This window comes from Carcharodon carcharias, chromosome 13 (assembly GCF_017639515.1).
Source record: "Carcharodon carcharias isolate sCarCar2 chromosome 13, sCarCar2.pri, whole genome shotgun sequence".
In the NCBI taxonomy this organism is placed as follows: Eukaryota; Metazoa; Chordata; class Chondrichthyes; order Lamniformes; family Lamnidae; genus Carcharodon; species Carcharodon carcharias.
The window spans coordinates 50582126-50595796 of NC_054479.1; positions in this window are offsets into that span (position 1 = coordinate 50582126).

Consider the following 13671-nt stretch of genomic DNA (forward strand, 5'->3'; position numbering starts at 1 on the left):
CTGTTCACCATTTTTCTCACAATGGCATTTAGTGCAAGTAACAGTGAAGTTTGTGACAAAATAAAATGTAAGTTACATTTGAATCTTATGCAGCGTTTTCTGAAGAAAAATCGTTTTCACAAAAATAGAATTCTTTAATATTTTGAGCATGAATTATTGCTAACTCAATTAGAGGAAACTGGCTGAGAAGATTATTGAGCCCAAAAATGCAGGAGCTAAATTGATATAAATAAATAGGGCAGATCTGTGTCGGGGCTCGGTGTTTTACAGACAATAAACTATTGAGTGTCACTGCCTTTGAATCTTGTAAACTATGTCAGCATCAACATAAGTGACTTATTTTCTGTAAATAACCTGTTCTCACCTTGTGTCCTATTTATACAGTGCATGCAGCATTCTGGTAGTATTCCTGAAGGTATTTCATAAATCTTGAGCCAATTTATCATTGTTTCAGATGCACATAACATTCTGGATGTGGAGTAAGTAATTACGAATTGAGCATAATTGACGCAAAACTTCCCTTATCATCATTGGTTAGAAATGGCTTGACAATTTCAGGTTTCCCAAGCCTTGTTCTCCTCTGTCAAAACCAAAATCTCTTGGAAGACATGGTTCCTAGGTTCCTATTTTCCAGGAGGAATGGCCCAGTCAAATCTTGCCTCTTCCATTTTCACCTCCAATACTGAATGTAACAAGTTCATGGATTTCTAAATTGAATCTATCACTGCAGCAGCGTTCACTGCAGCAGCGTCCACTGCTTTCTCTCTCTCTCTCTCTTTCTCTGTCCCAGTCTCCCAACCCTGAACTCTCATCACTTTGCAGTTTTTACCCCAATGTCCTCTTCAAATTTATCTCCTCTGTGGAGCTCATCTCCGCTTTCCTGATCCCCACTTTACCCAATTTCACACCAGTCAACTGCAGCGTCAGGCCCCAGCTATTGTCATGTTAATAGTTCTCTTTCCTCCAGCATTATCCCTCTTCCTTTCAAATCACTGTCAACAATTCCTGCTCAAAAAAATCACTTCGGCCACATGTCCTCCGTACCACCCAATTTCCCACTTTCCTTGAAAGGATCCTTAAGCATGTCATCATCTCCTAGCTCTATGTCAAATATTTGAGTTCCTTCAACACAGCTTCAGGCCAACTTCAAAGCACAAAGACTGCCCTGGCCAAATCACAATGACAGTGTCTGTGACTTGTCTTCCATGATCTTTTTGTAATATTTAACATATTTGAGAATGCTGCCCTTCACCATATCTCCTCCATTTTCATGCATCAAGCAACTACCCTTGCATGGTGCCACAACACCTATTCAGATTCACCCAATGCATCTTTTTCAACAGCTTTGCTTCCCTTCCTGGCATTGTCAGCTCCAGAGTCTGTTCAAGGAAATATTCTTGGTCCTTTCTTTTCACTCAACAACACATTAACCCAAGTGGTATTGTCCGCAACATGGGGGACACTTGTGACAACCAACTCTACCCTTTCAACACCAACAATTTGCATTTATATAGCACCCTTTAACATTGTAAAATGTCCCAAATGCTTCACAGAAACAAATTGGCATTTTTCCCCATAGCCACATCTATGCTGTTAGACTACCTCTGCTACAACAAGTAATAATTGAGTCACAACATCATTCTTGGTCCTTCTACAAAGTCCGCCCCCTTGCCACTGACTCTTACATGCCTCATTCAAGCTAAACAACACCAGGCGAACCTTGGAAACTTGCTCAACCAAAAACTGAGTTTCAAAACTGAGTTTCATTACCAAGACTGACTACACCCATCTTCACAAATTGTCTGCCTCTATCCCATATTAGCCCTACCTCTGCTGAAAGTCTTATTCATTTTGTATTTTAAATGTGCTACATAATCAACATAAGCTATAGTGATAGTGACCTGCATGTTTTTGTATTGTTTTGAGTATGGGTCCTGGAGGACAAAGTTAATAGGTTTGTGAAAAGTTAGTTCTCTGCAACAGTGGGGTATCACAATAATAAGGAGATTGGAATCCTTTGATTTGATTGTTACAGAGGAAGCATGTTGGAGAGTAGTGTAGTACCATCTATGAGAAGCTATTATCTGTTTATCAAAATCATAATGTCTGTCATTACTTTTGTGATGTAGCTGACGTTCTCAACATCTCTTTTGACATAATTTATGTTCTCCTTTTATTTCTTCTCACAAGATAAGTCACTAATAAATCTAACAAGCAATTCAGGAGAAACATCTTTATTCAGAGAGTGGTGAGAATATGGAATTCACTACCACATGGAGTGGTTGAGGCCATTAGCATGGATGTATTTAAGAGAAAGCTAAATAATTACATGAGGAAGAAAGAAATAGAAAGATACTTTGATAGGCTGGGATGAAGTAGATTGGGAAGAGCCTTGTGTGGAACATGAACTTAGACCTGTTGGGCTGAAAGGCCTGTTTCTATGCTGAAAATTTCTATGTAATTCTATGAATGTGCTGATCCTTACTGGAACATGAGGCCAAAACATATCCAAAACTACTGGCATTTAGCCTCATGTCCATGCTGGTATGGTTTCCTGACCCCATCAGATTTCATGGGGTCTGGTTATTTGCATAGTTTAACAAATCTCGGGGAATTTCCCCATGTGCATTCACCTGAGACATTACACCCAATCCTGATCCTAAGGCAAAAACAGAATTACCTGGAAAAACTCAGCAGGTCTGGCAGCATCGGCGGAGAAGAACTACTGTTCTGTCGAAGGGTCATGAGGACTCGAAACGTCAACTCTTTTCTTCTCCGCCGATGCTGCCAGACCTGCTGAGTTTTTCCAGGTAATTCTGTTTTTGTTTTGGATTTCCAGCATCCGCAGTTTTTTTGTTTTTTGTTTTTATCCCTGATCCTAAGGCGGTGTGAATGGGGTTTTATAGCATCAAAAGAACAGAACAAGTTTGTCTTGGCAGTGCTGGCATTCTGAAAGAATGAGAACAAATAGAAAGCTACTTGCCTGTGGCCCCTGCGAATGCACGGCTCCTCTTATTTGATGTCCTGTGGGCAAGGTTCACAAGCGCTGTGCAAGGTTGTGTGAAATCACTTCTGAGTTCCCCTCAAAGTTCAGGTCGCCTGCTGCATGCAGGCGTGAAGCGTGCCATTCTGAAGTCATGCTGACGTAGGGGTAAGTTTGATGTGGGGGGATGATTCCAGCGAGCAGGGCTTATAATTAGATGCAAATGTATAAAATGGACATTCCCAATGTGCGGCGGTGGGAAACGTGGCCCGCCATTGACGGCAGGAGCAGATGATCATAAACTAGTTTCATGATGGCATAAAACCAATTTTTGGCCTTCTCACCATATTGTCCCCCACCCTGCCTGCCATGACACCTGACGCCAACGGAGCTGGAAAATTCCGGCTTAAGACTTAAGAAGGTCACTTTCTCAGACAGTGTTGAGCAGTTTCAAACAAGTACAAAAATTGCTGGAAAAACTCAGCAAATCTGACAGCATCTGTGGAGAGGAAGACAGAGTTAATGTTTCAAGTCCGTATGACTCTTCATCAAAACTAAAGAGAAATAGAAATGTGGTGAAATATATGCTGTTTAAGGGGGGCTGGGACAGGTGGAGCTGGATAGAGGGCTAGTGATAGGTGGAGGCAAAGGAGGGATTGCCAAAGATGTCATAAACAAAAGGTCAAAGGGGTGTTGACGGTGGTGATATTAGCTAAAGGATGTGCTAATGGTGACATTAAGGGTAGAAAGCAGGATGAGCAAGTGACAGATGTGGGGGTGGGGTGGGGGGAAGCGATCGAAATAGGCTGAAAGATGGAGATAAAACAAAGCATGGAAATAAATTTTAAAAATAATAATAGAAATAGGTTGGAAAAGAAAAATATATATAAAAAATACATAATAATTATGAGAAAAAAGGGGATCAAAAAGGGGGTGAGGATGGAGGAGAGAGTTCATGATCTGAAGTTGTTGAACTCAATGTTAAGTCCAGAAGGCTGTAAAGTGCCTAATCGGAAGATGAGGTGCTGTTCCTTCAGTTTGCGTTGAGCTTCACTGGAACGTTGCAGCAGGCCAAGGATGGACATGTGGGCATGAAAGCAGGGTGGAGTGTTGAAATGGCAAGCTACAGGAAAGTCTGGGTCAAGCTTGCAGACAGACGAAAGGTGTTCCACAAAGCGGTCACCCAGTCTGCGTTTGGTCTCTCTAATGTAGAGGAGACTGCATTGGGAGCAGCGAATGCAGTAGACTAAATTGAGAGAAGTGCAAGTGAAGTGCTGCTTCACTTGAAAGCAGTGTTTGAGCCCTTGGACAGTGAGGAGGGGGGAAGTAAAGGGGCAGGTGTTGCACCTTCTGCGGTTGCATGGGAAGGTGCCGTGGGAGGGGGTTGAGGTGTAGGGGGTGATGGAGGAGTGGACCAGGGTCCCGGAGGGAATGGTCCCTACGGAATGCCGGCAGGGCGGGTCAAGGGAAGATGTGTTTGGTGGTGGCATCATGCTGGAGTTGGTGGAAATGGTGGATGATGATGCTTTGAATGCAGAGGCTGGTGGAGTGATAAGTGAGGACAAGGGGGACATTATCATGGTTCTGGGAGGGAGAGGAAGGTGTGAGGGTGGATGCACAGGACGTGGGCCGGACACGGTTGAGGGCCCTGTCAACCACCTTGGGTGGAAAACCTCAGTTAAGGAAGAAGGAAGACATGTCAGAAGGACTGTTTTGGAAAGTGGCATCATCGGAACAGAGCAGTTTCAATTGGTTACAGTTTAAGCTCCTCCCTTCACAACTTCACCAGTGGAATAACAAGGCAAGTTCAACTCAAATTGGTGGCTAACATTAACCATTAATTTAGAAAAGGTTGTGTCATTGGGTGTTCATCATCCAGGCAGCTTGAATAAATACCTCATAACCACCCAAGCTATTTCAACTATCTATATTGGTCCCATGGCATTATCCACAACAGTGATGTGATCACTCCTGTACCACAGCTGAGCCTTTAAAGACAAGAAGCGCTTTGCTGAGAAGCTCTTACTCAACCTGTCAAATAAACATTCCAATCCAAGGATGGTTCTGTCAAAATTGTATTTCAGGGGATTTAAAAACACATAATTTAGCAAAAGACTAATTAAAGCTATAAATATCATGATGTTCCAGTCGTTGAACATGTAATCTGTGGAACATCCTAGAGTCACAGATTAACTCTCTAACTGTGATATGTTATTTAAAGAGATTAAAAATTCCCAGTTTTCTCTTCAAGGGGCTGACTCATGCTACTGTAGTTTCACAGATACCTGCTGCCCTCCAGTAGTTTGTGTAAGTAATCATTCCTCATAAGTGAACCCAGTGAGTTTAAAGGGGAGCAGGCAGTTCGATTATGGGCATGTCATAGCCAATCCTGTCCCATTCTAACACACAGTGCACTGAACTCCCAGTTCCTTCACCTTCACAGCTTGGTGTGTGGTGCTTTGGCCCCTAAAATAAACACAGCTTCTGTCCTCCTTTTCAGCTCTTGTATGCTTCCTTCATCACATCAGGAAACCTTGCCTATTGTGCCATTTGGAGTAATCCTTTTTGTAGTCACTTCTTCCACAGGCAGTCAACAGTTTCTAATGAGAGTGCATCTCCCTTTAGGAGGGGCAGACTGGCTTTAAACTGTGCAGGCTAGTTGTAACATGTGCTCGTAATACACACTGCTGGACCCAGTGTTGAGTGTGCAAGCAGCCAGCTGCGCATTCAGCACTGGGCTGCAAGCTGAAATGAAGAGATAACATGAAGTTTGCATTTTGTCTGTCGCAATGGGGTTGACATGTGATAATCTCGAAATGCTAACCCTGCACATGAAAATGGGAGCAATCCCATTTTCCCCCCAGTAAGTTTACAGAGATTTTGTATACGTGTTTAGCAAATTTGTGAACATGGTTCTAAAGTGGCATTCTTAGTAGCCTTAGGATTTCACTAAGATAAGAAATTACTGTTGGTGGTATTAAACAAAGGCTTAACATGTTTGTATGCCATTCCTTTATCAAGTATTTTGACAGGTGTTAAAATGAACAGGTTATTGTCTCTGCTAAAATAGCAGAGGAAAGCCATGCGAATTGTTGTGTCATTCGTCCATTACTATGATTAGCGGTAATTTCTGAACTACAGTGACCAATGAACTTTTTATCCCATTGTTTGGAGAAACATAGGGGTTAGATTGGGTACCCATTTTTCAGGCAATACTCGGTCTCCTTAGGGCCCAAAATAACTGGCGGGAAGCATGCATACACCTCTGACAAAAAGGGTGCTGCCTGCCCTGTTATATAAAGGCAATAAAGGGGCATCTTTTACCTTGCCTGAAACAAGCATTTTTCCCTTTGTATATACAAACAAGGAGTTTAACGCCTGCTTCAGTTCCCTGCTGTAATATTGGTTTGCCCCTAATTGTTTTACAATTAATCCTAAAAATTGATTATTGGCACCTCCAACAATGCAGTACTCTTTGAGTACTGCACTGAAATATTACAGCCAGCTAGAAAATGCAGCATCAGGCTTGGCAATGTTGCCCACCAAGAAGAAAAAAATGTTTGCATTTATATAATGTCTTTCACAATCTCAGGATACCTCAAAGCATCTCAAAGTTAATGAGGTGTCATTGCTTAATGTGTGAAATGTCACAACCAATTTTCACACAGTAAGTAAGGCCCCGCAGACTCCTTTGTGATAATGGCCAGACAATCTGTTTTAATGATGTTGGTTGAGGCATAAATATTTTCCAGGACACCAAGGAGAATTCACTTGCTCTTCAAATATTACAATCAGGTTTTTTATGTCTACCTGAGGGCAGGTGGGCCTCGGTTTAACATATCATCTGGAAGATGGCACCCCACCTGTACTGTGGCGGAGTGTCGGCCTAGATAATGTACTCAAGTCCCAGGAAAGGGACTAGATCCCACACCTTCTGACCCACCCCAGAGGCAAAGTGCCACCATTGAGCCTAACCTTATTACTTGTAATTTCCTGAGAAAGAACAAATGGCTACCCTTTTATGAAACCAAATGTAAACTAAGAAATAGAAAATGTGAAGTTTCTGATTTTATGTACAAAAGGCTGCACTCTCGATTGTGTTGCAAAGGCGGGAGCACGTCGGCAAAGTGAGAATAAGATTAACACCCTCATCATTTCACTCTCAGTTTATAATATTAACTGCAACACTTCAAAATGTTACCGCCTATCAATGCACTCCAGACTGCCTGCTTATCTCATATAGAAACTAAGTGTAGCTTTATAAATTGTTCCATAGCTCTCTGAATTCTTGTTTTGCATAGAAAAATACAGATACAGGAAGGAGAATAAGGAAGTGTGATTATCTGGAGGGAAATGAGGGTTTGAGAAATTTGATAATGTATTATTCATCATTCATTGAGATTGTAGCGATTAAAACTCTTGAGCTTTCCTGGCTGCATAATACAACATTTGAACCTCCTTCAAGGAAACCCAAGCTAGCAATTTAAATGCACAAGAACCAGTGTAAGGGATGTACAAATCCAATATTTTCCACTTTTTTCAACAAAATCAGATTAGGCTCTCACAAAGCAGAGAAGCACAGTAAAGGAATGCTTCATATTCTGCTTCTAAATAAATGCCTCAAACAGAAACATTTCTATTTCACTCACAACCCACAATTATTAGCTTTCCAAGTGAACCAGTTGGACCTAAGGGCAATTTTGTGTTTTACTATTTAAGCTATGTCCTCCTTTCTGTGTCACTCGACTTCCTGTTGACATGCTTTATCACACTTTTTGTGCCAATTTTTTCTATTACAAATCTTTATGCCGACAATTACAATGGAAAACATTTATGTAAATATGTCACTCTGATCATACACTTTGGCTACTGGGTTCCCACAATTTTTTCAAAATGCTTGCTGAACCTTTTCCTACCAAAAAGTGTTTTTTCTCAATAGCTGAGATGTGTAATGTCCAAAATAAAGGTATAATCAAAGTAAATAAAATAATTTACAATCACATGTTTAAATGATTTAAGTGAATAATGATTTGTGTCTTTCATGCCCTCATTAATATTTTACTTAAAGATCTCAGCTCTCCTGTGCTCGAAGTTGATAGTTTATTCCCAAACTTCTTAAATTAGGATGGCACAGTCTGACCATGTATCGTATTCCCAATTTCCTAGGATGCATCTGTATCATGTAAAGTTCAGTCAGCTATTATGAAGGGTATTTTTTTCTAGAACTTCTTTCAGCTTCAGCTCAAAAGTAAAAAAAAATGAAAAAAAGTTAGAGGACAGATTTCAAAAGGTTTACTGAAGTAAATTCAGAATGAGTTTTCTTTTATAAATATAGAACGAATGTGTGTAGCAAAGTATTGTGATTATATATTTGTAGCATTTGCTTTGTGTTTAATAAACATTAAAAAGTGAAAGAGAGTGAAGGAGCAATGAGGACAGGAAGAGAAACTGGAATAAGAGGACTAGAGAGAGACAGACACTGGAGCCAGGGAGATGGGGATTGACTGGAGTCAGAGAGAGGAGACAGTGATACAGATGGACAGAAAGTGATAGGTAAGAGAGAGAGAGAAGGAGATAAACTGGAGACAAAATGAGTGGTAGAGAGGGAGAGACAAGTCAGGGAGAGGGGAAGGTAGACTGTAGTCAGAGTGAAAGTTAGAGTTGTAAATGCGAGTAAGTGAGAAGAAAATTATAACCTCGAGTCAGAGAGAGAAAGGGAGAGAGATAAAGAAAGAGACACTCTGGTTAAAGCAGACAGAGAGGTTAGTGAGAGACACTGTGCTCAGACAGAGAAAGGTTTATATGTGAAAGAGAAAGTCTGGGCTTAAAGAGGAGGGGTACAGAGAGACCCGAGTCATGGAGACAGAGAGAGAGGATAAGGGAGTTGTGTGGGGTGAAAAAAGATACCTGCCTTGATGTAATTTTACTTCAGTTTTCTGAAACAAAAAAGAAAAATTGGGCAGGGAGATGGTTAAAATTACCCATGGAATGAATCTACTTAAGGACCTGTTCTCTTCCTGCAGCTTCAAATTTTAACCTCTTCAGGGAAGGCAGGAAGGACAACCACTGGACACCAGCAGGGTCTTTTCAAGCTGTCAATCAGCATATCTCTGACTCTACCGTTACCATCAAGGCATGGGACCAATGATGAGGGTAAGAGAACATGCTATAAACAGTACCAGGCCTAGATGAAAATGAGTTGCCAACCTGCTGGAAGTATAACACATGAATACATGCATGCAAAACTGTAAAGCAGCATGTATTAGACAGAGCCAAGAAATCCCACAATCAATGGACCAGATCGAAGTTCTGCAGACTTGTCACATCCAGTCGTAAATGGTGGTGGACTTTAAACAACTAACAGGAAGAGGCTCCATGGATATCCCCTATTCCAATTCTCAATGATAGCGGAGCCCAGCATGAGAGTGCAAAAGACAAGGCTGACCCATTTCGAATCTTCAGTTAGATTTGTCAAATGGATGATCCATGTCAACCTATTCCTGAGCTCCCCAACATCACAGAATTCAGTCTTCAGCCAATTTGATTTACTCCACATGATATCAAGTAAAGGCTATGGGCCCTAATAACACCCAGACTGCAGTGCTGAAAATTTGTGCTCCAGAACTAGCCATGACCCTAGCCAAGTTGTTCCTACCCATCAACAATGCTATCATCTTCTCGGGGAAGTGAAAAATGCCCCACATATTGTCTGTCCACAGAAAGCGGAACAAATACAAACTGGCCAATTACTAACACATTAGTCTACTCTCAATCATCAGCAGAGTGATAGAAGGGATCATTGACAGTACTACCAGGCAGCATTAATTCATGAATAACCTGCTCATTGACGCTCAGTTTGGATTCCGCCTGGCTCTAAGCATTGGCCCAAATCATAGGCGAAAGAGCTAAATTCCAGGGAGGCAGGAAATCTAGGCAGCGTTTGACTAAGAATGGCAACAAGGAGCTCTAGTAAGATTGAAGTCAATGAGAATCAGAGATAAAACTTTCCACTGGTTGGAATCATACCCATGTAAGGCATTTCAATATTTTGTCTAATTCTGTGATGCTTTGTTTCCCTTTGTTTCTTTTTAATATGTATTATCTTTATACTTGTGTCAAAATGTAACTAGTTTTGAGATGGACCAACATCCTGAGAACCGGCTGGTAGGAAAATGAAGTGTGGATGATGGGACGAAGGGAGATTTTTGACGGAAGACATCAACTCTGAGGCTTATGTGGAACTTTTCAAAAAATGACTGGACGAGGACATACATACACATAGAAATAGATGTGTCAGGACATGCCACTGGGGCGCTGGCTAACCACCAGACACCCTGATTACGGAAACTGACCTAGAGAATGGCCTCTCAGGTGTGTGTGAATGGCTTTCTTCCTGCCTTACCAAGATACAGAAATCATTTCCATTCCTGGCTGGTACCTGGTGAAAGCCCCTCCTGAGAGCAGGAAATGACCACGTAGCGGTTGTCTTTGCATGGCCAGGGTGAGATTGATAATCCAATCAGATGACTCCAGTTTAGGATATTACCTTATATGCTGAGAGACAAGGGTTGGAAGGATATATAAAGCCACAGCTCCCAAGGACATTGGGGCTGCAACCAGGAAGTGTGTTTGGCCAGTCACTGGATTTGTGTGGAGGAATTCATTCAGCGGACTGACCACCCTGGGATGCGCTCCTGTACGCGGGTCTTACTAAGCAACTGGTGTTGTAAGTATATACTATTGCTTAGTGGGTTATTAAAGACTTTCCACATGAAGTGGAAATCGTATCCATGGTGTGTTTTGTGTTGTTGATATCAAAATTTGAGGTGAGGACCTTAAAGAGTAGTGGGACCCCCTGGTTAAGAGTCTTGCACACAGGACAAAAGACGATGGTAAAAGCAAAATACTGTGGATGCTGGAAATCTGAAACAAAAACAGAAAATGCTGGAAAAACTCAGCAGGTCCAACAGCATCTGTGGAGAGAAAAACAGAGTTAACATTTCTGTATGACCCTTCTTCAGAGCTCTGACCTGCTAGACCTGCTGAGTTTTTCCAGCATTTTCTTTTTTTGTTGCAAAAGATGACGGTTGTGGCTATTGGAGGCCAATCTTTCTGTTCTAGCACATTAGTGCTTGAGTTCTTCAGGGCAGTGTCCTAAGCCCAACCATCTTTAGCAATGGCCTTCCCTCTATCATAAGAACAAGGGTGGAATATTTGTAATTCCCCAGTCCTCTGGCACAAACCCATATATCTCAGGAGGATTGGAGCTTTTTCCAATGCTTTTCATAAACACTTTAAATATAATTATGTTTGTATCTATCTATACATACTCACCGCTGGTGGCAGGGTATAATCACAATGTGGCAAGTTTTATTTCGGTAATTTAAAAAAAAAACTTTCATAGGATGTGGGCATTGCTGGCAAATCCAGGATTTATCTACCATTCCTAATTGCTCTTGTTATGGCACAGCTGATAGTAAATGCTGAGTTGTTCAAATCCCAAAGGGAAACTTGAAACAACTGCTACAACTTGTTTTGCAATTTGTATAAATTTCGAGATGTGTGCCATGAATTCAGTAGTAATAAGATCACCAAGTCTTATAGGTTTTTACAAAACTAGATTAAACATTCATTAACAAGAAAAAAGATTTTTAAGCACACACATATTTCTACAAATTACTACAATAATAACTTCTAAATCCCTTAATTAATTTAACTCTCAGTTATATTTTCTTTAGGCAACAGTAAGACACATAGATTTTAATAGACCAAGTAAAGAAACATGATACCCTGAACCAGTCGAAGTCAAAATGAGTTTTCTTAACTTCAGTTCTTTGAAAACAGAAGCTTGAGGCATAGATGCTGAAGGCTTTTCACACTTGTTAGATCTTAAAAATGCCTACCCTTACACACAGCCTTCACTCCTTTACACATATTTTCCCCTTTGAATGCAAATACCCATTGTTTCACTATGTCTTTGGACTTTACCTTTACAGGCTTTACAGGTGATTGGACAGAATATAAAGAACGGCAAAGAATGACTAAAAGGTTAATCAGGAGAAAGAAATTAGAGTATAAGAGAAAGATAGCTAGGAATGTAAAAATTGATAGTAAGAGCTTATACAGGCATTTAAAAAGCAAAAGAGTAAGTTAAGTGAGTGTTGGTCCTCTAGAGAGTGTCAGTGGGGAGTTAATATTGAATAATAAGGAAATGGCGAAAGAGATGAACAAATATTTTGTTTCTGTATTCACTACATAGGATACAAAAAACATTCCAGTAATAGCTGCAAATCAGGAGGTGAACTTGGTGAAATCAGGAGAAAGGAATTTGGTGAAATTTAAATCACTAGGGAAATGGTACGAGCAAATTGATGCAGCTGCAGGCTGGCAAGTTGCACTACATCCTAGGGTCTTAAAAAAAGTGGCTAATGAGGTAGTCGATGCGCTGGTTTTAATTTTCCAAAATTCGCTAGATTCTGGAAAGGTTCCATCAGATTGGAAAGTAACAAATATAACCCCACTATTCAAGAAGGGAAGGAGACAGGAAACTATAGGCCAGTTAGCTTGACATCTGTCGTGGGGAAGTTATTAAAATCGATCATTCAGCAGGTTATAGTTGGGCGCTTAGAAAAGCTCAAAGCAATTGGGAAGAGTCACCATGGTTTTGTGAAAGGAAAATCATGTTTAACCAATTTATTGGAGTTTTTTGAAGGAGTAATGTGCAGTGGATAAAGGGGAGCCTGTAGATGTTTGGTACTTGGATTTCTAGAAGACATTTGATAAGGTGCCACATCAAAGATTATTATGGAAAATAAAAGTGCATGATGTAGGGGGTAAGATATTAGCATGGATAGAAGATTTTCTGTGTGGCAGAAAACAGAGAGCATGCATAAATGGGTCTTTTTGGGATTGGCAGGATGTGACGAGTGGAGTCCCACAGGGGTCTGTATTGGGGTGTCAATTTTTTACAATTCACAGCAATGACTTAGATGAGGGGAGTGAAGACATGGCAGCTAAATTTGCAGATGACACAAAGATAGATAGGAAAGTATGTTATGAAGAGGACATGAGGAGGTTGCAGATGGATATAGTAGGTTGAATGTGTGGGCAAAGATCTGTTAAATGGAGTTTAATGTGGCAAAATGTGAAGTTCACTTTGGCAGGAAGAACAACAAAAGAGTATTATTCAAATGGAGAACAGCTGCATAATTCTGAGGTGCAGAGGGATCTAGGTACTCTAGCACATGAGTCACAAAAAGTTAGTATGCAGGTACAGCAAGGAATTAAGAAGACTAATGAAATGCTGTTCTTTATTACGAGAGGGATTGAACATAAAAGTAAGGATGTTATGCTTCAGTTATACAGGGCATTGGTGAGACCGCACCTTGAATACTGTGTTCAGTTTTGGCCTCCTTATTTAAGGAAGGATCTAAATGCATTGGAGCGATTCAAAGGAGGTTTATTAGATTGATACCTGGAATGAGTGGGTTGTCTTATGAGGAAAGGTTGGACGAACTGGGCTTGTTTCCATTGGAGTTTAGGAGTGTGAGTGATGATTTGGTGGAAGAATACAAGATCCTGAACGGCCTTGACAAGTTGGACGTCTCAAGGATGTTTCTCTTGTGGGTGAGTCCAGAACTAGGGGGCACTGTTTTAAAATTAGGGGATGCCCTTTCAGTACAGAGATT